The 7495-nt window shown below is 52.4% G+C and overlaps 1 long non-coding RNA gene across 1 annotated transcript; it reads right to left on the bottom strand.

Moving 5' to 3' along the window:
- Window positions 1-1490: 1490 nt before the first annotated feature.
- Window positions 1491-7058, bottom strand: LOC109488871. The gene is made up of 3 exons (XR_002141722.2): window positions 5790-7058; window positions 2348-2426; window positions 1491-1726 (listed from the first exon to the last, which is right to left on the bottom strand). It is a non-coding gene; the product is annotated as an uncharacterized LOC109488871 (long non-coding RNA).
- Between the last annotated feature and the right edge of the window lie 437 nt (window positions 7059-7495).

The raw sequence follows: 7495 nt of genomic DNA, 5'->3' as shown, positions 1-7495 counted from the left end.
TAAATACAATCTTAAAAAAAAAAAAAAAGAACAGCACTTCATTCCCTTTATGGCTGAATAATATGCCATCTTACGGATATATGATGTTTTGTTTATCCATTCATTCATCAGTTAGGCAGTTGGGTTGTTCCCACCTTTTGGCCATTTTGAATAACGCTACATACATATTTATGTACACATTTTTGTGGGGACATATGTTTTCATTTCTCTTGAGTATATAACTAAGGTTGGAATGGCCGGGTCATACGGCAACTCTCTAACGTCTTATGCCAGACTCCTTTCCCATGTGGCTGAACCATTTTACATGCCCACCAGAAGAGTTTGAGGGTTCAGATCTCCCCATATTCTCCCCCAAATTTGCTATCCCTTTAGTCATGGCCATCCTATGTCAAGTGCTATTTCATTGTTTTTTGGGTTTTTTTTTTAAGATTTACTCGAGAGCGAGTGTGCATGTGTTTGCACAAGGTGGGGGCAGAGGGAGTGAGAGAAACTCAAGCAGACGCCTCGCTGAGCGCAGAGCCTGATATGGGGCTCGATCTCATGGCCCTGAGATTGTGAACCTGAGATCACAACTTGAGCAGAAACCAAAAGTCAGGCACTTAACTCACTGCGCCCCCAGGTTCCCTTTCTCTCATGGGTTTGATTTGCATTCCCTTATGACTAAGGGTGTCAAGCATCTTTTCCTGTGTTTGTTGGCCATTTGTAGGTCACCCTCGGAGGAGTATATATTCAGATCTTTTGCCCATTTAAAAATCGGGTTATTCGTCTTTTTACTATTGAGTTGTAAGAGTTCTTTATTCTAGATACAAGCTCCTTATCAGATATCCGATTTGCAAATATTTTCTACTCTTTGGGTTGTCTTTTTGCTTCCTTAATAGCATCCTCTGAAGCACACAAGGTTTTAATTTTCATGAAGTCCAATTTACCTTTTCCTTTTGTTGTTTGTGCTTTTGGTGTCATATCTAAGAATGCATTGCCAAGTCTGAGGGTATAAAGATTAATCTCTATGTTTTCTTTCAAGAATTTTATAATTTTAGGGTTTTTTTTTTGTTTTGTTTGTTTTTAAGATTTGACAGAGGGAAGGGGAAGAGAGAGAGAGAACACTAGTAGGGAGGAGGGGCAGTGGGAGAAGCAGTTTCCCCGCTAGCAAGGAGCTCGAATTGAGGCTTGATCCTGGAACCCCCGGGATCGTGATCTGAGCCCAAGGCGCCCTTATAATTTTAGTTCTTATAGGTAGGTCTTTGAGCCTTTTTGAAAAAATTAGTTTTATGTAAGGTTAAGCATCCAACTTTATTCTTGGGCATGTGGCCATCTAGTTCCCCTACCATTATTTGTTAAAAAGACTCTTCTCTTCCCCTTGAGTGGTCTGGGCACCCTTGTTAAAAATCAGTTGACCACGAACACATGATTTTATTTCTGGACTCCCAGTTCCACTCCATGGATCACATTATATATCTGCCCTTAAGCTGGTACCACACTGTTGTGAATTCTTTTTTTTTTTTAATTGAAGACTAATTGACATGCAATATCCTACTAGCTTCAGGTGTAAATTGATGTTGTTATATATTACAAAATGATCTCCACGGTAAGTCTAGTTAACAATCTATTACCACACAATTGTGAATTCTGTTGCTTTTCGTCACCACCGTATTGCTTGGCACACTGCCTGTTCACATTTTCTGTTGGATGTTCAAAACCCAGCCACCAAATGCCACCAGGAACACACCTGTAATCAAAAAAGTTAGGTTCATTTAGTTTGCTGCAGTCAAAGGAGAACACACCCTACAGGCTCTCCTGAGAATCTCAAAAGGAAGGTTCTGAGAGTGAGAAACCTCTTAGAGGGTTCAGGTTGGTGCTGAGTGATTTGAGGAGAGGTTGGGAGCTGAGGCAGTCTGGGGGTAGATGCTGCCAAGAAGTGGGGCGATTCAGTGCAGGGGCTCTTCATTCACGTCTAAGAGGTGGGAGCATTCCATAGGGCTAGAGCTGTCACTGGTGGAGAAGCCCTGTTACTCGAAGTGGCTGGTGTGGGGGCCTGGTCTGTGTGCTCTTCTGAACATGATCTTCGTTCCTCTGGGAACTCCCTGGTCTGATTGTCAACAGGGCTGTTTTCTGTTTTCTGGGAGTCAACAAACTGTCCCTGCCTTAGAAGCACCAGAGCTTCCCCAGCCACCCAGGCCAGACCCCGCGTCTCCTATGACATCTACTCTCAAGCTGGCTTTAGGGGCCAACACAGGGACAAGGGGCAGGTGGGGACCGTAGGAGACGTGCACTGGCCAGAGTCTAGACCACTAACTCACCGTGTGGCTGGGCCCAGTCTTTTTCCTTCCCTGGGGCTCAATTTCCTCACCTGTACTGTAGGGAGATGGGATGGCCTGCACCTGGACCTCCTTCCAGTTCCTTATCCATGAGGTAGCCGTCTTCTTATGCTATATCAGAGAGAGGGAAATCTTCGCTGATACACGTCCCTATTCACCATCTCCCACACCCACCATACACACACACATTCGCTCTCTCTCCCTCTCCCCGCCCCCCACGCAGCTGACTCATCTGGCCTCAAGTCCCTATTCAGGCTTTCAGCTCAGCGGCATCCAGACAGTTGGGATTTTATACCTGGCCAAATTTTCTAAAACGTCTCTGAGATCCACATAGGGTTGCCAACATTTTATGCTGTTAAATAGGATATTAAAAATCACAAGTACTACCACCTGTTGCAAGCATTGTGTCATAAAAGAAAGGATAATAGATAAAATAAAGGATAATACTCTCAAACTGCCTTCATGCCCCTCATTTCTTGGACAGTGGTGGAAAGCCCTCTTGGAATGGACCATTCCCACCGGGGCTTGGGCCTGGCTGCCTCATCTCATGGCTTTGACTCATTAGAATGCAGATACTGTGAAAGAGTCAGCCTTGCTCGTCCATAAGGGAGTGATGGGTCCTTGGAGGAGGTGGTGGCAGGCAGATGGGGGGGGGTGGAAAGAACTCAGATCTGGGCTCTGAACACGGGCTCTGGCAGCTGCGCCGACCTAGAGGGAAGGACCCACGTGCCCAGACACATCTCACCACCTCCCTAGTTGTGAGATTGGAGACACAGGCCTGGGAGAAGGTGTTGAGAACTTGTGAAGCTCTAATCAAATGAAGGCTGAACTAGACTGATCAGTCAGTCGTCCCTCTGGCCTTAACACCTCCCCAGCCAGCCCCTTCTACGCCCAGTCATTTCCATCTCCAATGTTCACCCAAAGCCTGTGAGAAATACTGCGTGTGTGTGTGTGTGTGTGTGTGTGTGTGTGTGTGTGATTCCAGTAACCTCCATAAGTGTTTTTGTGGAAGGGGAGTAGGAAGTGGAAAGTAAGTTGTCTACCCCCAGAACAATGTTGTGGGTCTGGTTTTTTTTTTTTTTAACTCTTTAGGATCACAGAATAACACATGGCATCTGTGGGTTCCCTCTGGATGGTGAAGAGCTTCATTTAAAGAGGGGACCCCTCCCAGGGTCTAGAGGCGTGCTCTGCTACTGTGCCTTTAAAAAGTACTCCTGTGTTGCCAGAGGAAACCAATCGCAGATGGGGGAGGAGCAATTTGGGAGCCTGGCTGGTCCTGCCTATAAAGAGTCTGTAGGAAGGCCCCAGAGTGACAGCCTCCTGAGGGAGCCCGAGCCCACTTGTTTAAAGGGACAGTGTCCCAGATGGGCCATTCACACGGTGTAAGACTCCAGAGCCCCTGAACTGACCAACGCATCCTCAGAGTGGCTGCTGCCCCCACCCCCCAAGATGATAATTTGCTGGGAAAGATGAGTAGATTTATCTGTTTAATTGGGCTTTTATTTGCATTTTAAATCATGCTCTTTTGCTAAACTAATGGACCCCCTATTTATAGATGACTCCAACACAAAGTGACTACTAATTACTACAATTAATATCACGTTAAGGGCTTGCCAGCCAACTTCACAGCAACTTGTATCGCCTACTCATTTTCAATTAAGGCACATTGACAGGGAGAATACGTGGTTATTAAGAGCGGGCCCTGGGGTGTAATTACTGCTCACAAGGTCATTAAGCAGCTCCCCTGCAGGGTTGGCACCTTGGAGCCTGGGGGCTGGGGGGCCCAGATCTGTGTCCTACCCTGGGCTCATAAAGCCTCAGTGCCCCAGGCTGCCAGGGCAGATGCGGGCCTGGCTCTGAGTAGCCTGGAGGTAGAGCAGATGATGCCAGAAGGCTTGGGGCTGGAATGGGAGAGCCAGGCAGGGAGGCTGAGGGGGACGAGCCACCCTTTCTCAAAGACAGCCGTTTGTGGCAGCCAGCAGAGAGCTGACAGAACCTCCCCTTTCCTGAAGCAGCAAGTGTCTATGGAGGCCTCCTCTGGGACAGGCAGGGGGTTGGCAGCCAGGCAGCGGAACTGAGAGGATGAGAGCCCGGGAAGGAGACAGCTGCCAAAGCGTGTGTGGGAGCGGGGCCTATGAGCCTGGGGTTAGAGAGCGGGCTTTGGGCTTCTTTGGGGCTGGGAGGAGGCCCAAGCACCCAATGCGGGGGGTCAGGGGGGCGAATGGTCCCTTCTGATGAGGGGGAGGAGAGCTTAAGGGTAAGGAAAAGCATGGAAGGGAAGGAAAAGGCCTGGCAGGGGTGGGAGGGTGGGGGGTGGATGGGAGGGCAGGCGCCGAAGTCCAGGAAAGTGAGCACCGCAAGGCGATGTTCTAGTGGCTGACTGTCCCCTCATTCTTCTCTACCCATCGGCAGAGGCCAACCTGCCAGCGACAAGGTACAGGCTGGTGGGAAGGCTCAGGGGTCCAAACCCAGGCCAGGCAACCTGTGGGCTCAGAGCCAAGACACCAGGGTAGGTGAGGAGAAGGCCCCGATAGTGGCGGGCTACAGGCACTCCTGAGGGCCAGTCGAGGGCCATCCCGGTTCCGCCCTCTGGCGCCTCATGTTTACAGCTTAGGAATGGCCACGGTGGAGGATTCAGGCCACAGAAGTCGGCAAAGACTCCAAAACAGGACGTTTTTCCCTCGGAGAACTGGTTGTTAACCATGTACCAGGACACGACCGTCTTGGGGCAGGTTGTCAGGTCAGCGTGCGCTGGGGGCTGGGGTGCAGGGGCTTCTTAGTACTTGGCCCCGTGTACATGTAGTGTGCACAGGACTAGTAGATGTTTCCAGAACCGAGTTCAACAGGGACCCAGAGGAAGCCCACTTTTAAGAAGCAAGCCACGTGGGTACTTCGGGGGCTCAGGAATGAGGTGGGATCTCCGTGGTCAACTCTAGACCTGTTGTCTTGATTTGGGAAAAACGTGTAGGTCTGGGGAGACACTTCCTCTCTGTCCCCAGCCTCAGGCCCTCACTCAACTCCTCTCTCACCAGACTAGCACCTCCACCCTCCACCTACTGCCGCAACAGGAAGGGGCACTGGGCCTTCACTGGCCAGCGGGGAGGTGAGGGAGTGCATGGGCCCTCGAGGGGAGAGCTGAGGTAGGCATGGGTGGGTAGGAAGTTCCTGTTGCCCCTGCTCTTCCAGAATGTTCTTTCCACCACCCCTGCACTGACATCCTCCCCGGGCTCTGTCCTCCTCTTTCTGTGCAGCCTCCAGGGCCTCGTTTCTTGGCATCCTACACTTTCTAAATCGCCTCTAGCAGCTTCCATATTCCTCCTCTGCCCTCCACTCAGTAGATGCTTCATCAGTGTTGGTGGAGAGAGGGGAAAGGCAGGGACAGGGGGTGGGAGGAAGTACAGTTCTGCGTATCAGGAACAGGTTTGCCTGCATGGAAATGATGGGGGACGAAGAAGACCGATGTTTCTCTCTCACCTTCACATAGGCAATCCAGGGCTGGTTCTTGGTGGTGCCACGGTTAACCGCTGGCTCTTCCATCCTCACAACGTGGCCTCCATCTCGTGGTCAGAGATGGCAGCCATCATTTGTCTACCTTCCGGCCAGGGGCAGCAGGAAAGGGCGGGTAGAGGAACATGCTGGTCCCTTTGAGGCGCTTCCTGAAATCCATACATGGCCATTGGTGGCGTGTCCATTCGCAGGGCCGCGCCTGGCTGCCAAGGAGGGCTGTGGGATTGTGCAACCACATCACTTCCACCTAAACGGCAGGCTGCTATCCGAGGCGCCGGGCTGGACGAGGAGGACAAGAGCAGTCTGTCACATAGGGAAGACGGCCCTGCCCGGCAGGATGGTCAATGTCGGCGACGGTGGAAGGACTCCGGATCCCCGAGAGCGGCTGCCAGCTGCCATGCCCCACCGTCCCTGCGGAGATGCTCAGAAGCATGTCAGGGTGAAGGAAGCTGGAGAACCAGGGCCGACTGTGGCCTCCCTCCTCGGCCATCGAGACGCAGCCCGCTTCCAGGGCCGGGACTTGGCGTTCTCACCTGGTCATCTGTGGAGCTGGAGAACTTGCTTCCACAGCACAGGTGTGCACAGCCCCGCCCCCAGGGCAGTCCCGAGGATGGGCAGGATGGAGAAGCTTTGATGGAGAAGAGGGGACTGGCAAGGTGACCCGAAGCCAAGGCCAGCATGGTTCAGATCCACGGAACTGCGACGAATACAAAGCAGAGGCCACAAAGGACCAGGGGCCATTTGGGGAGAGGTTGGCAGTTTGGTGGGACCAGGAGCGTGAGCTGAGCATGGAGCTGGGGTGGAGAGCACTTGCCGTGTGTTGGACATCTTTCTTAGAATCGGAAATGCTTTATCACATTTTTTGCCTCCCAGGGATCCTATGAGAGGCATGTGGCCCCATTTTACAGGAGAGGTTGCTGAGGCCCAGAGAGGTTAGGTATTTGCCTGAGGCCCTGAGCTGCCAAGCATGGGGCTGCCATTCACTCACTGCTGCTGAGTCACCTGCTGGGTGCCCAGCTCGGGCTAAGCGCCCTTGCCATAAACACATGGAGGGCAGCCCCAGAAGGTAGGGTAGCACACAGCCCTGCAAACCCTGGGGCTGTCTCCCCAGGAGCTCTGTCCTGTCTCCCCCTGCCCCACCCCCCATTCAGGCTCAATCTCTCCTGTCTTCCAGTGGAACTTCACCCAGGCTCTCTCGGACTCCCACTGACTTTTCCCCACCCCCACCCCCACCTCCCTGGCAAATGAAGCCTCCACCTTCTCCCACCACTCAGGGCTCAGAAGGCAGTCCGAAGGGGGAGGCAGTCAAAGGGGGAGGCCCCCAGGGCTGGGCCTCCGTTCCCGGGCCTCGCACAGACAGGCTTTTTCTCTGGGCAAAGAGCATGATCAGTGGCTGTCCCTTGAGCCCACCAAGCTGTCTCACTTGGAGTGACCGGGAACTTAGTGGGCTGGGGGGTGGGGTTGGAAAGAGGCTGTGGCTGCCAACCAGTGAAGAGAGGGCATATAGTAGGCACTAAATAAATGCTAAGAATTTTTCTTGTCTTTGCCATCGTAACACACAGGGCCCTAGATGCAGGGCCTCTGCTGAAGCCTGTCATCTCACCCAGCCTCCCAAGGACCCCCGGCGCCAAGGGACTGCTCCCCCACGCTGCTCCCAGGCCAGTCCGGGTGGC

The sequence above is a fragment of the Ailuropoda melanoleuca genome, chromosome 5 (assembly GCF_002007445.2).
Source record: "Ailuropoda melanoleuca isolate Jingjing chromosome 5, ASM200744v2, whole genome shotgun sequence".
NCBI lineage: Eukaryota > Metazoa > Chordata > Mammalia > Carnivora > Ursidae > Ailuropoda > Ailuropoda melanoleuca.
Note: the sequence above shows the minus strand (reverse complement) of the source record. Positions and strands in the feature narration are given on the sequence as shown.